The sequence below is a fragment of the Canis aureus genome, chromosome 5 (assembly GCF_053574225.1).
Source record: "Canis aureus isolate CA01 chromosome 5, VMU_Caureus_v.1.0, whole genome shotgun sequence".
In the NCBI taxonomy this organism is placed as follows: Eukaryota; Metazoa; Chordata; class Mammalia; order Carnivora; family Canidae; genus Canis; species Canis aureus.
In genome coordinates, this window is record NC_135615.1 from 56,869,746 (window position 1) to 56,884,472 (window position 14,727).

Sequence of the window (14,727 nt, forward strand, 5' to 3'; positions counted from 1 at the left end):
GGACCCGGCTGACTTCCCTCAGAACGGCAGCAGCTCCCCCTCCAGGACAAAGCAGGAAACGCGGTGGGCCCTGAACCTTCTCCAGTGGGATCCAGACACGCGTGCCCCCACTCTGCCCTGCACAGACCTTCAATTCAAGCACGCCGGGACCGCGGGATCCGGGCTCCCAAACCCCAGCCGGGGAGCTTTAAGATCCAGGCTCCGTCCCAAGCCCGAGGGGAGACTCTACCGGGGAGCACCCAGAGATCCGCATCTGTGTCCGCGTCTAACCGGAGAGTCCGATCGTCGACAAGATCGGGAGGTCGTCTCTCCCCGCTCTGAGGACACGCACCCTGCCCCCCATGAGGCCTCCCCACCCCGGCCTTTCCTCGTTCTGAGAAGTACACACGTTTAAGGAAACGGCCAGAGCCTCTGCGAGAACAGCGGGCTGCAAAAGTCTTTCAGAACAAAGAATTAAGTATCTTTATAATTATATCCAGGCCTATATTTAGGCCGTGGCTCACATGGCCTCTTGAACTTCAAATAAATACCTAGTTTGTTCCTTGTTTAAACAGGTGTGGCAATATCGGGGGATACTAGACTTATCCAGGCAGGAAGGCAGCTCCCACAGCTGTCAGAAAGCACGCTGCCCTTTCATTCCTCACAAGAGGAAAAGCTAATTATACTGTCATAGAGCAAAATAAATGTACGATTTCTAGCTCCGAGCTCACTGAACCACTCAGGGCAAGTTTTTTCTGGGCTGCTCCCGGGCAGGACTCCGGGCCCCGGCTTGGCCCCTGCCCCCCGAGGCGGAGAAGCCAGGGGCGGGCGAGGCCTCAGTCGCCAGCACGGCTGCTCTCTTGCTGGAACACAAGGCATCCAGAGGGTTCTCCAGCCCCCGAGGCGACATGGAGGCAGTGGGGACCGCGACACCAAGCAGGCAAGGTGCCCAGCGGCCGCGGCCCTGCCTGGGCCCTGCTTGCCCTCGAGCTCGTGCAGGGCAACCTGGCAGGTGGCGTGGGGACAGAGCGGCCCCAACCTCTGCACCCTGGGACTTCTGAATACGCGGGCATCCCGCCCAGCGGCGCCCCCGGCACAGCCCCCACTTTGTCTGCAGCCCAAGGGCGCTTCCTAGGCAGCAGCTTGCTCACCGCCTGCACCGCAGCGCCGGCCCACCGACGGGGCTCCTGGCACGGCGGCCCCGGGACCCAGGGCAGTGCTTGCGAGCTCCTCCCGACGACGGGCACCGAACGGCCGGAGGCACCAGCCGGGACTTCTGTCCCTTTCTGTCCCGGCAGCAGGGCGGCGCGGGGCCCGCAGGGACGGCCCTGGGCCGGCCTGAGCCTCAGTGTGGCTGAGCGCCCACGGCACCCACTGCAGAAAGTTCTCGCTGGTGCATCAGTGGCCAAGCACCGACCCGACCTAGTGTCGGCGGCGAGGGAGTGACGGCCGACGGCTCAAGAAACGAGTGGAATAAGTCAATCAGAGAAGGACAAACATTGTATGGTCTCATTCATTTGGGGGATATAAAATTTGTGAAAGGAAATAAAGGGAAAGGAGAGAAAATGAGTGAAAATATCAGTGAGGGTGACGGAACATGAGAGACTCCTAACTCTGGGAAACGAACTAGGGGTGGGGGAAGGGGAAGTGGGCAGGGGGTGGGGGCGACTGGGTGACGGGCACTGAGGGGGGCACTTGGCGGGATGAGCACTGGGTGTGATGCTATGTGTTGGCAAATCGAACTCCAATAAAAATAAATAAATAAATAAATAAATAAATAAATAAATAAATAAATAAAACGAGTGAACAGGGTGTTGTTGTGTTTTAATTCTTCACATTGTACCCAAGCGCTCCCGTCAAATCCAAGTCCCATAAACAGTTAAGGGAGAATACCGATTTCCTGTTGTCATTGTAACAAATTACCACAAACTTCGTGACTTAAAATCATGCAAATTTATTGTCCCACAGTTCTAGAAGTCAGAAGTCTGAACTGGGGCTCGCTGGGCTAAAATCAACATGTGGGCGGGTTGCATTTCTTCTGGAGGCTCTGGAGGAGGATCCATTCCCTTTCCTTCTCCATCTTCTAGAGGCTTCCTGCATTCTTTTGGTCTCTTTCTCCATCTTCGAAGCCAGCAGTCCAGCATCTCTCTGACTCTGCTGCTGCCGCCTCCTCCTTTCACTTATAAAGACACTTGTGATCCCACTGCCTCTCCCCCCCCTCCCCCGCCCCGGGCCATCTTCCCATCTCAGGACCAGGACCATCAGTGTAATCCCATCTGCAAAGTCCCTTTTGCCGGGTAAGGCTACACCTTCACGGGTTCTGTGGATGAGGAGGTAACTCCTGGAGGGCCACCATTCTGTCTACCACGCGGGGACAGCTTTGTCACTTCTAAGCTTTTTATCTTCCAAAAGTTTTCCTCCAGGCCGTGGCACCTGCTCCCACTTAGCTGGTAGCAAATGCTGGCAGAAAGCTAAAAACATCATTGAACAAATTAGCATCACCAGAACTTTCGGAAACTGCCAGTCAGGAACTTCAAGTTTCCTCCATGTGTGTCTGTGCATCTGTTTACCCCTGGTCGACATTTCATAGCACAGGGCACGGCACCGGCATGGTTTTTGCCCGTGAAATTGTTTCTAGAACATTTGAGGGGACTAATCAGTGACGTGGGGCCCTGCAGAGATGACCTTGACAAGTCTGAGGACATCCCCCCGCGCCCCCACCCAGGGGCTGCCAGACTTAGGACTTTACAAGACGGCTCTTGCCCTGACAGTGGACCACTGGCAACCCCTTCCCCCCGCCCCCCTGTATTTCTGCCCCAGGAAGGAGAGGACTGAATAGGCAGCAGGCTCTTCTGTTCTTCAACTGACTCGACTTAAATCTGGAGTTTGCACAGGAAACTGGAACTCAGTGGGAGGTCTGAGAGGGTGGAGGATGGGGGTGCTTCCAGGCAGGCTTTCAAAACACAAAACAGGTGGTTTTCAGCGGTGCTGGCTGGCTGGGGAGAGGTGGGGAGGGGAGGGGTGGGTACCAAGTAGGCAGGTCTGGATGGGTGCGGCAGGGCCTGCTGCCTGGGCTGGCTGCCTGGGAACGGAGAGTGACAGGTGAGGGCCCCAACTTCCCGCCTGCCACTCCGGAAAATCCCGGGGCTGCCAAAAGGCGCAGGGAGGGATCTCGACTCTGCACTGGGACATGCTCCGAAGTGGGAGTCCAGCCAAGTTGGAGGCCCCTGAAGACGACCAGGGAGCAGAGTGGCAGGAACTCCCTCCTCGGATGAATCAGCAGTGATGTGGGCGACAAGGAATCCGAAGCCGTGAGCCCAGCCAGAGCCAGCCAGCATCAGCCAAGTCTGACAGGCTTTAATTAATTTAGGGTAAGAAATCTGCGCTTTGTAAACCTGCCAGATGTCTATGCTTTTGTGTATTTTGATTTCTTGTTTGTTTTTCTTTTTTGTTGTTGTCGATGATGTTGTTTTAGTAAAATTCTAAATAAGAAGAGGGTCACAGAGTCCTTGTCCTTTTCCTGGGAAGGCCCAGCTGGAGAATCAAGGACTCCCTGTGCAGCTGAGGCCCCTGGTGAGGTGAATCGTAGGAATGTGACCTATCTCAACTCCAGCGGTGGCTGCTCCTGAGTCTCCTGGGAAGTCTTTAATTATCTCTTGAGCACATTGTGCAAATGAGAAGAATGGTGATTTTAGTGGCCTGTTAGGCACAGGGAGCATAAGGGCAGACCCCTGAAAGCACACCTTCGCCACATCCCGTCTGGAGCATCCAGAAGGCCGGGTGACCATGCTTTTTTAAGTAGCTTGGCAGATGATGCAAAATGCCTCCTGGCTCCCGAAAGGCCCTTAGCTGCCCGTTTTCTCTTTACCCTCTCTAGCCCTAACCAAACAAAAAATAAATAAAAGTCTACAGTCTTTGCAACAGACCTGCCTGACATCAATTAACACTAACCTCTGGCAAGTGGCAATCCTCACAGAAGCCCCAAGATGTTTTCAACACGAGGATTTTAATGTGTTCTCTAACGTATGAGTAAAGTATGAGTGTGCTAATGGCCATTTTCCTGACAAGGCGACCGACCAGGCTTGATACTAAATGGTGACACTAGTTAAGCGATCCTGTGAGAAAGGGATAAATCTGTGCACAGCATAAGGTCCAAGGGCCCCAATTCCCTGCACGATCCGTTAGACATCTGAAATCTCTCTTTCAAGCATGCAGCACATGGGTGTCCCAGGCCTGGCAACAGACTCCGTGTCCCGGAGCTCTCATTCCAAGCGATCGTCCGGGGAACGTCTCCACTGTTCCCACTCAAGGGGGACAGGGGGAGTGGCAGCAGAGAGAAGGGCGGGTAATTTATCCAGGAGCTGGAAGCTGAGAAGCAGATTTGGTGAGCAAATACTTCAAAGCTCAGTAGACAAGTCCCATAAAACACAGACCCTCTGCAGCAACCAGGGAGTGATTTAAATCCACTTGGAATTTCTAGGAGGAAGGGGTAAGACTTACCAACTCTGCTCGGAGCCTCATGAATAATTTCACCTGACACAGGACGCTGAACCAGCACGGAGCTGGGCTGTATGAAGGAAAAGCAGGCTTCCGGCTAAGCTTTTTACTCAGGTCTTACTCCTTGGACGAGGACCGGGTGGTAAGGGAAGCCCCGGCATGAAGTTCAGCGTTCTTAGGCGCATTACTGTCCCCTGGAGAAACCTTGGATGGGACACAGCAGCACGGCTGGGGAGGAAGGACTGCGAAGGCGGGGGCTGCAAGGTACCCGCAGGCGCCCCCTCCTCCATGCTGCACACCCCCCATCCACACTGCACCCCCTGTCCACACTGCACACCCCCACGTCCACACTGCACACCCCATGTCCACACTGCACACACACTCCCTCCACACTGCACACCCCCACGTCCACACTGCACCCCCACATCCACACTGCACCTCCTGTCCACACTGCATACCCCCTGTCCACACTGCACACTCCCTGTCCACATTGCACACCCCCGTCCATACTACACACCCCGTCCACACTGCACACCCCACCTCCACACTGCACACCCCACCTCCACCCTGCACACCCCCGTCCACACCGCACCCCCCTCCACTCTGCACACCCGCTGCCCTGCCCTCCACGGCTCCCCGTTACTGTCCGGGGCGGCCTCCTGGCCGGTGACCAGCTGTCCCCGCGGTCCTCAGCACTCCTAGCCGGGCGGGGGCGGAGCGGAGCGGCCTGGATGCCTCCAAGGTCCCAGGGGTGGCTTGGGCAGCGGGAACCCTCTGTTCCTTCCTCGAGCGCGAGCATGACGGATCCCTGCGACCCGGGTGCCCGGGGTCCAGGGGGCGCCCCGACCCGGGGTGGGGGTGGGGGTGTCACTGCTCCCCCCGACGGCCGCGGGGGGCAGGAAAGGAGGCCCGGGGTGGCCCGCGAGGAGCCGGCGGGGCGCGGGGGGGGGGGGGGGGGGCGTCGGGGGAGGGTCTGGGGGAGGGCGCGGGGAGGGCGCGGGGAGCCCCGGAGCGCAGGCGGGCAGGGGGGCAGGGCCCCCAAGGGCATCAGCCGTGCTCCCCTTTCCCAGGCCCACCGCCTGGCCCAGCTCGGCCTGCAGATGCGGCCCTGCAGGCGCTGGAGCCTAGTCCTGAGCACTGTGGCTCAGGGTTTAAATGCAGGAGCCAGCTTTTAACATCACCTCGACCGAACCAGTGCTTGTTCTGTGTTCTCCAACCGTAGCTCCTCCACGCCAGCTCTTCTATGTCCCAGCACGACTTCCACATATCCCCATCATTCCACCCCAGGACGCATCAGTAAACTGCTCTCTTCCCTTCATCAAATCATCTCCCCTTCTCTTCTTCCCGCTTCCAAATTTAATTCTGGACGCATCTGAACCAAAACTCCCCAAAAGTTCTTCTAGGCTACAGAGCCCGACACAAATGGAAATGGCCCAGGAAAGGGGGACGAGGATGAGGCTGTGAAAAGTCAAACTGCATTTCTATAGTGGGTTGTTTTTTTTATATACATCATAGACATTAAATTGCTTCATAAGATATTTCATCTGTTAAAAAAAAACTATTCTACAGCGACTCGTGCTAATTTGTTTCACTGATGATATTTGAGATTTCAAATAATCTTTGCAGACCATGTACAATTTTTATATTCATTAAAACTATGGGGGGTGGTAGGGGCACCTGGGTGGCTCAGTCCGCTGAGGGGCTGACCTTGGCTCAGGCCGTGGTCTCAGGGTCCTGGGATGGAGCCCCTCCTCGGGCTCTGCATTCAGTGGGGAGTCTGCTTATCTCCCTCCCACCCCCCACCTGCTCATGCTTTCTCAAATAAATACATAAAATCCTAAAAAACAATCTAAACCCAGGTTCAAAAGGATTGTGAGCCATTGCTCTCATGACCTTAATAAACCGTTAGAAAAACCAGAAAGCTCCAAGAGGGGGAAACCAATGAGATGTTAGCCAGGGGGACTAACAAAGTGGTCCTAAAAACAAAGTCTTGGTCTTCCTCTTCCTTTCCTCATCCTGTTAGCAAATTGTGTTCAAGTGAGGAGAGAGCACTTGGGTTAGTCTGCTGCCGGGTCTTTCCTACTATGAGCCAGGAAACCCGGCTCCTGATTAAAGCTTGGTCTTTGTTCACCCTGGGTGAACACACACGCTGGTCACACTGGGCAGAGAGCGTGATCTGAGTGTGGCAGCACCAAATAGGACGGCCCTAGTCCTTCTGGAAACCGCAGCCCAGTCCTCCCAAGGCCTGGGTCTGCCGGCTGCTCCTTCATGCTAGGTCTCCAGTGCCTTCCAGTTGCTCAGTGTCTGCTTTTCTAGCTTGGCGGTGGCCCAAGCTCATGGTTTTTCGGTTTCCTTTCTCCTGGCTACTCTTCCGTTCTTCGTTTGGCTGAGTCATTAGCATCTCCATCGGAGGGTGGGCAGAAGAACGGGGAGCTTGGAACTCCACTCAGCTCTTCTTAATGTTCTCTCTAGTGCTGGGCTTGGTGGGAAAACAGCCACGCTGTTGGCTAAAATGAGATTTTGGGATTATCTGTGGATTTAATCTGGTCTTCTCACATCTACCATTTCCACAAATAATTAGAGATTACTAGATACATTCAGAATGTTGCATTAGCCTTAAAGAATTTGGAGAAAATCTAAATAGGCTTAAATACCATCTTGGAATCCAGAATGTTAAGCTCTATGCTCCAGATAATTAACATTTTTATGGACTTTCCCCCCTGCCCCCAGGACCCCGAGGCTAAAATCACTACTAGGTAACAATTTACTGAACACATTTTAAATATATTTTGCAGGAAGGGTGAGCAGAGTAGAGAAGCAGTAAGTGTACTATTGTTGCATGAAGAGAGAATAGGCCAGGCAGTATTGGCCTTTTGAAACATCTCTATCATCCGAACATATATTCTGATGTGGGAAGTTTGAGAGGATTTTTGTTATTAACATTTGTGGGAGATGGACAAGTGGAGGAGGATTTGCAGAGCCATGCCCTCTCTGTGAGCATGAGAACACCCTGGACACAGAGTGTCCCTCCGGAGCAGGGGATGATGCTTCCCCCATGCTCAGAGGGCTCCTTCGGGAGGGCAGGAGTACAGGCAATGGCATTCTCTTGGTTTTTCTTCTCCCAGTGGGAGACCTACATTAGCACTGACATGCAAATGGCATCCTATTATTGCAGGATAGTGGAGAATATGGCAATAATAGTATGTTGTGCTTCCAAGTGTTTGACAGTTTTCAAAGCAATCTTGTATTTGTTCTATTATTTGATCTTCATCACTGTGAGGTAAGGGCAGGTATAATTATCTCCATTTCTTTATGATGAGGGACTTAGCCACATCAGAAAGCTCCTAAAGAGCAGAGCAGAATTAGAATCCAGCCTTTCTGACATGTCTCTGTGATGGACCTTTAAAGGTCTGTACTAAAACATCCTAGTTTCCTATGTGACTGCATGAACACGCCTGCTGTATGTTCATTAAATGCACTGTACTCAAGCATTCACATTTTACACTGATTTAATTATACAAACTATACTCATGAAAAAATTGTGACATTCTAACACTCTTGTCTCCTTTGGCTTACCACTATTGCAACTCTGCCCTTTAGTTGTATTTCTCCTCTTTAATAAACAGGGAGGTGTTAATCTAGCCATGGGCAACAATTTCCCAAAGTCACTTAATTTGAATTATAAAATATCACCCAGTATTCACTTTCTCCCTTGGCTCTTCTTTTCTGTTACTGGAATCTGAATGCATACTAAGATATTCCCCAAAGGAATGGGTCAAGATCTCACCTTGCCAGAAACAAAAAAACAAGTAAAACAACTCCAGCACGAATAAAATATTTCATATGCATAATGACGATGAATTTTACATCCATAGATATTTTTAGAAAGATTAATAAAAAACTCTCTGACATACCCACATGGCGATAGTCCGATTCATGCTCAAAAAAGCACTTCAGCTTTTTCCATCAACACCATTCATATTTTAGAAGAGTGACTTTGCAGGGGCCTCCCCAAAGAATTTCCTTAAACCTCTGCCAACCTGTGGGGAGAAGGAGTGAAGATATTACATAAATATCTGCATCGAGTTCTTGGATAGAGTTGCACAATGGCCATATATGGTGAAAGGTAGATTTTCCCTTGTGACTCTGCTCTTGGAGTATGTTAAATGCATATGTCTCCATTTCTGCTCTCAAGAAGCTGGTGCACAGATGTTTAGTATTGGGGTGGTAGAAACGCTGCTGTCTACAGTTTACATGATGTCTAATAGGTCTCTAGAATGTGCTTAAAAGGCAGTGTTCAGAATTAGGCCTCTAACCTTCTTTGACGTAATTGTCTTTCTTTGGAGGCACATCTTGACGGAAAGGATGAAGATTTAGAAAGGGAATTAATTTTCTCCACCAGGCTTACTATTTTCCTTCTGTACTCTATAGTAATCCTTTAAACTCAAAAAAAATTCAGCTAATTATGGATTTCTACCTGAATAATGTTGCCATTTGAGGGCTGCATGTCAGTGTTTCTGGTTTCTGACTCCCTGTCAGGCCAATTCTGGCTGATTTCACTCATGTGCTGCTGCTTTTTATAATCTGAACATTATTTCCACTCAAATGTTTCCAGCTTTGCAGAAAACCTAAAAATTTGAAAGAGGGAAAAAAACCCTCTCATAACTATTACTTGGATAATTATCATTTGGAGTTATTCTGATTTTTTTCTGCAAAAAGGATATTATGGGAAGAACATTTGAAAAAAGTGAAAGGTCTTAGTTTGAAAGCTAAAGTTTACATTTTAAAAATAGAGCTTAGGCCGTCTCTCTGATAATTAAAATATGATTTCCCCTCTATTTTCTATGCTCAATGAACTCAACTGTTACATTTTGAAGTGTACAACATTGAGCCGGGCATTATACAAAGATGTTAAAAAGCTTTGAGGGGATTTTTAAAGATCCAGTTTCCTAGTACGTAAAATGGGCCCTGGAAAGACTTCCTGGTGTTTAATATGTTTTTTCCCTATCTTCTAAATGCAATAATCTCTAACCGCCACTTGATCATTAGAGATTTATATTCACTATAATTTATGTCAACTTATATCTGGGATTCCTTTTTTTTTTTTTTTTCCTACAACGTTTGGCAGCAAACTGCTGGTGGAAACTAGAATGTTTCACATTAGCAGCCCTCTTAAATTATTTCTATGAAATAATTTACTGTGGATTACAAATTCTTATATGGCATTTCAAGTTAATGATTAGACAGAGAGATATATCAAAAATATGATTAGTCACACATGTACCTGACTTGCATGGTTTTAACTCTATGTGTGTTTCACAAGAATTGTTTTTCAAAAAGATACTTCAGGGCTTATATATTTTTCCAAGTGAAGCCAACATATTTTCAAAGGAAAAGAAAAAGAGATATACACGTCCTTATAAACTATCTCCTCTAATTAAATGTCTACACAATTATTTTCTGTTCAGATGGCCACTGACAGCATAGGTACTGTTGCGTACTCTGAAACTACAGGAACACACAGTGGTGAACACTTCTCGCAGCATGACTTAAAGTCAAGATGTAAAAGTTCTAAGAAAACGTGAGACTTTTAATGAAAATTGTAATGTCTCTCCTCTAGTGCAAGGAACTAGTCGAAGTGCTGTAGCCTACCCCCACCAGAACACAAAATGAAACGAAAGAAAGAAACCGGGAGCTCCTCATTCAAAACTCAGAAAGAGCGACTTCCTAACTCATTTTCACTTCTCTACATAATTCTTGTTAAAGCTTTTAGAGATTTCTTTGTTCAATTTCTTTGTTCACCCAGGAAAGGAAGACTTAGGAGGGTGGCCCTGAGAATTGGGTTAAAATTCTATTTGCATGGAAGGAGCTCCCAGAGCACCTCTTTTGCATCTCAGACTTATATTTCTTTTTCTCTTCCCTTCCTCTTTTTTCCTATTTAACAGTGGTTCTCTTGACTCAACTATTTATGATTCATTTCGTGAAAGTCTAGGTTTTCTCTGAGGGTACTATAATGTCCTACAGTGGTTTTAGAGACTAGCAGCAACAAGGAACTATTTTCTTTGGGGCTGTAAAAATAAAGTCATTGTTAATAGCTTACAACCTGCAATAAACTATTTAAAAAGGAATTTATGACGGCTGGTTATTATCCTCCTGAAATAATGTTGTTGCAAGTCTGTCCTTGTCTGTCATCTGCAGGAATCACGTGCTGGATCTCAAACAAAGGGAGGGTCTGGATCCACACAGAGGCTCATGGCAAATTACCCCGGGATGGCCTGGCCTGATAGTCCCTTATGCCCTTCGTCACCTTTTCAAAGCCAGAGAATAATAGCCACATGTGTATTTTATCCTGATTGCACTAAAAGGCACCTGTTTGTGAGGCTGAGTTTGCCCTGGGAATTAGAAAAATATTTGCATGGCTGGTAATAGCAAATTATGTGGGAGTGCCTCGGGGACACTGGGGCAGCAGCAGGCGAGGCTTTAGAAAGACAAGTGGATGCGTCCTGCACACACTGGAAACTACACCTCAACTCTTTTCCTTCTTTTTAACGTTAATTTAAGTCCCGAGAAGAACTGCTTCTTCCTCTACTAGCACTTTCTTTTGCTAAAGCTAGGTCTACCTGGCAAGCTCCTTGTGAGTCCTCTTTGGGATCCACAAGGAAGAGAGGAAGAGAGAGCATCCTATCAGGCAACCCAGCCCAGCCGACCAGCCGAGTGGGGTGGGGGTGTGGGGAGCTGGAGGAAGGAGCATGATTATTCACTGGAGGCCCGATTAGTCTAAGGTTCAGGAACGGGAACGGAACGGGATTGTGATGTTGCACAATCACCAAAGGTGGAGGGTCTGCCTCGGAGAGAGGGCCACGAGAATGAAGAATAACAAGATCATGGGTGGCTGGGGAAGGACTGAGACGGTCTAGGAGGTGGAGGAGGAGGAGGAGGCCTGAAGAGGAGGCAAAGGCCTGCAAACAGTTTGATTGGTTTCTAAGAGCTGAAGATATAAAATCCCAGGTACTAAACTTTTATAATATAAATCACCATTGCCTGAAGAAAGTAATAGAATTTCACTGGTAAAGTACTAGCTTTCTTTATGAAAAAAAAAAAATTATGTTGTGCCTGCAAATGTGAAAAAAAAAAATAAAGCTCTCCAAGAGCTGGGTGAATGTTGCTTAATACTGAATGCTGAAGCACAGAAAACTGGTTTTTAAATGAGAATAAAAATGAAAAAAAACCAAGAACCATCCTTCTTAGATCTTCATTTAAATATGCATACTCTAAAATACTGTGCTGTTCATTACTTGTTTCAGAAAGTTATCAGAAGCATCTGTTCAGTATATTTTGAAAGCCAACTTGCTTAGTTCTGTGAAGAAATGTCTGGGTTATTGCCTATGGAAAACAGAACAGCACACACACGATTTTAATCCCGTTATTTTGAAAACTTGGAAAAGCTTTGGTATCATCTGAAATGGCTGGTTTTCTTATTTTGTGTACTTAGATGAACATTAACAGTTTTTAGGAAAAAATGATGTAGATTTAGAAAACTGAAAATAAAAAACTAGAATTGAAATAATCACTTAATAAAAAGCTCTGATTTGTACTTGTCTCAATATAAGGGACATCACATCACCATTCCCTCATGGGATTAAAATTAGTCTCTAAAGGAAAATCTAAAATCCATGAAAGTAGTGTTATAAAAAATTGGAAATTAAAGACCTAATAGAAATAAACATAATAAAACAATACATGTCATCTGCCAAAGTAATACTAATTAATGCTATCAACCTGTTCAGCTTTCTTATACAAAATTTCAGAGCAGCCACTATCCACTAATATTTATGGAATGATGGCCTGAGAAGCAGTCCCTTGTCCTTCACTTAATCAACCAATGAAGCCAAAGCTGGAATATTTTCAACACCCTCCATCAAGGATTACCTTTAAGTGATTGAAACTGTCAATGAGAGCCTTTTGAAAGACTATCTACTTTTAGTCAAAATGCTACTAGAGGAATCATCCCTCTTTGAAGTGCTATGTATTAATTATATCCGCAATCATGCTGTCAAAATAAAATGCATTTAAGACACACAAAGAGAAGGGCTCCTGGGTGGCTCAGTCGGTTAAGCATCTGCCTTGAGCTCAGGTCACGATCCCAGGGGTCCTGGGATCGAGCCTCACATCAGACTCCCAGCTCAGGGAGGAGCCTGCTTCTCCCTCTCCCACTCCTGTTGCTTATGCTCTGTCTCTCTCAAATGAATAAATAAAAGCTTTTAAAAAAAAGGCACAGGAAGAGAATTTCTTGATTAAATATAGAAGAAAAACAGAAGATGGTGTTCATTTTGTACCACACTCTTATTCCATGATTATCTGTAAAGAGCTGGAGTAAAAGAGACTCAGATGAGTGGCCGTCTGGTCAAAAGATGGAAACTGATATGTTTAGCCATTGAAAATTTATAAGATCTTGTCACTGTTCTGGAAAAATAAAATCCAATAAAAAATACAGTTTTCTAAAATGTTTTTCTAATTATCACCTTGGCTCTCTGTGGTTCTGCAAATACAAATAAATAGAAAGCTAAGTTCTTCATTTCTTCCCAACTCCCAGCTTGGCTACAAAACTCCTAAATGAAAACACAGTTTTCTGGTGTTGTCAAAGTCAGGCGTGGTGAAGAACAGGGATGTAAGGATTCCAGGGAGGCTGGGGAGGAGCGCAGGGGACAGAAGGAGCCATCAGGGGCGCACTGGAGCACGCTCCTTTGTTGCTCCACTTGCCACACTCTTCACTATTTTGGAGAAGTGGAGCTGCTAATGTTGGTTCGACACAGCGACACAGCGAGAAGCACTGAGCTTGGCTATCGCCAGCGTCACCAATGCTCCTTGGTAGCAAGAAAACGCTGAAGTGAGCAGTTGTTGAATCATAAAATATTAGAGCTGGAGAGCACATTAAAGTGGTCTGAGTACCGTTTCCAGCGATGTAGGGGTGAAAATGGAACTGAAGTGACTCTTGACTCTCAATCCACAGTTGTTTAGAAAGGAAATATCACAAATTGTTCTAGCCAAAGATTATAGATTTTAACACATTTTGTAAGATCTACACCTAAATATTTCATGGTTTTCTGTATCATAAATTAGAGTGCAACTCCCTAGAGTCCCAAATTAAGCATGGAGCGCTCGTGGCACTCTGAGCCACAGAGACCAGTGTTGTCCAATACAATCACAATGGGAGGCACACACGCCATTTAAAACTTTATGGTAGCTACACTGCTTTTTAAAAAAAAAAAAAGAGAGAGAGCGAGCACTGGTGGTGGTGAGGGGGCGGGCAGACGGAGAGGGAGAGAGACTCCTCAGCAGGCCCCACGCCCAGCATGGAGCCTTATGTGGGATCAATCTCAGGGTCGTGAGGATCATGACCTGAGCCAAAATCAAAAGTCAGATGCTCAACTGATGAAGCCACTCAGGCGCTCCCTGGTAGCCATTGTCAAAAGTAAAAAAAAAAAAACTGACATTAATATTTATAATTGTGTATTGGCTATTTATTGCTGTGTAACAAATTACCCCCAAACCTCGCCTGACCCACACATTTATTATCTTATAGTTGCTGTGGATGTGTGGTTTAGCTGGATCATTTCTGGCTCAGGGCTTCTCCTCGGTTTGCAGTCAAGCTCTTGGCTGGTCTACACTGACTGAGGCAGGAGAGTCGCTTCCAAAAAGTGTTACTCACATGGCTGACACTTGGTGCTGGCTGTTGGCTGGTGTGCCTCTGTTCTCCACATGACTCCTCTCCTCCGGGGCCTCGCATCCACATATGGCATCCTCAGCATGACAGTCTGTCCTTCACTGGGGACAGGGCTCTAAAAGAGAGGAGAGGAGGCAAGCTAATGTGGGGGAGAAGGAGCACCCAAGACGGAGCTGCATTTTGTAGATTTTGTAATCTAATCTCAGAAGTTCTAGTCTATCACTCCTGCCATATTTTTTTGGTTAGAACTGACCTAGTCCAGCCTACATTCTCTGGGAGGGAATTACACATATGGGTGATTGAGAGTCATCTTAAAGATAGTGTACCACAAATCTATTTTAATTACACCAATATACCTAAAGCATTATTTATAATATTGCTGTATAATTAACATACAAACTATTGAGATATCTTATATTTTTTCATAAAAAGCCTTCAAAATCTAGCATGTATCTTATACTTACACTACATATCAATTGGACTGTGGCTCGTGGATACAAGAGCACAGCACGTGTCCAGATCTCTGT

General features: G+C 47.2%; 1 long non-coding RNA gene across 1 annotated transcript; it reads right to left on the reverse strand.

The window, feature by feature from the left end:
* Positions 1-5,642: 5,642 nt before the first annotated feature.
* On the reverse strand, positions 5,643-14,310 carry LOC144313456 (uncharacterized). The gene is made up of 3 exons (XR_013379101.1): positions 14,186-14,310; positions 8,391-8,516; positions 5,643-6,983 (listed from the first exon to the last, which is right to left on the reverse strand). It is a non-coding gene; the product is annotated as an uncharacterized LOC144313456 (long non-coding RNA).
* Between the last annotated feature and the right edge of the window lie 417 nt (positions 14,311-14,727).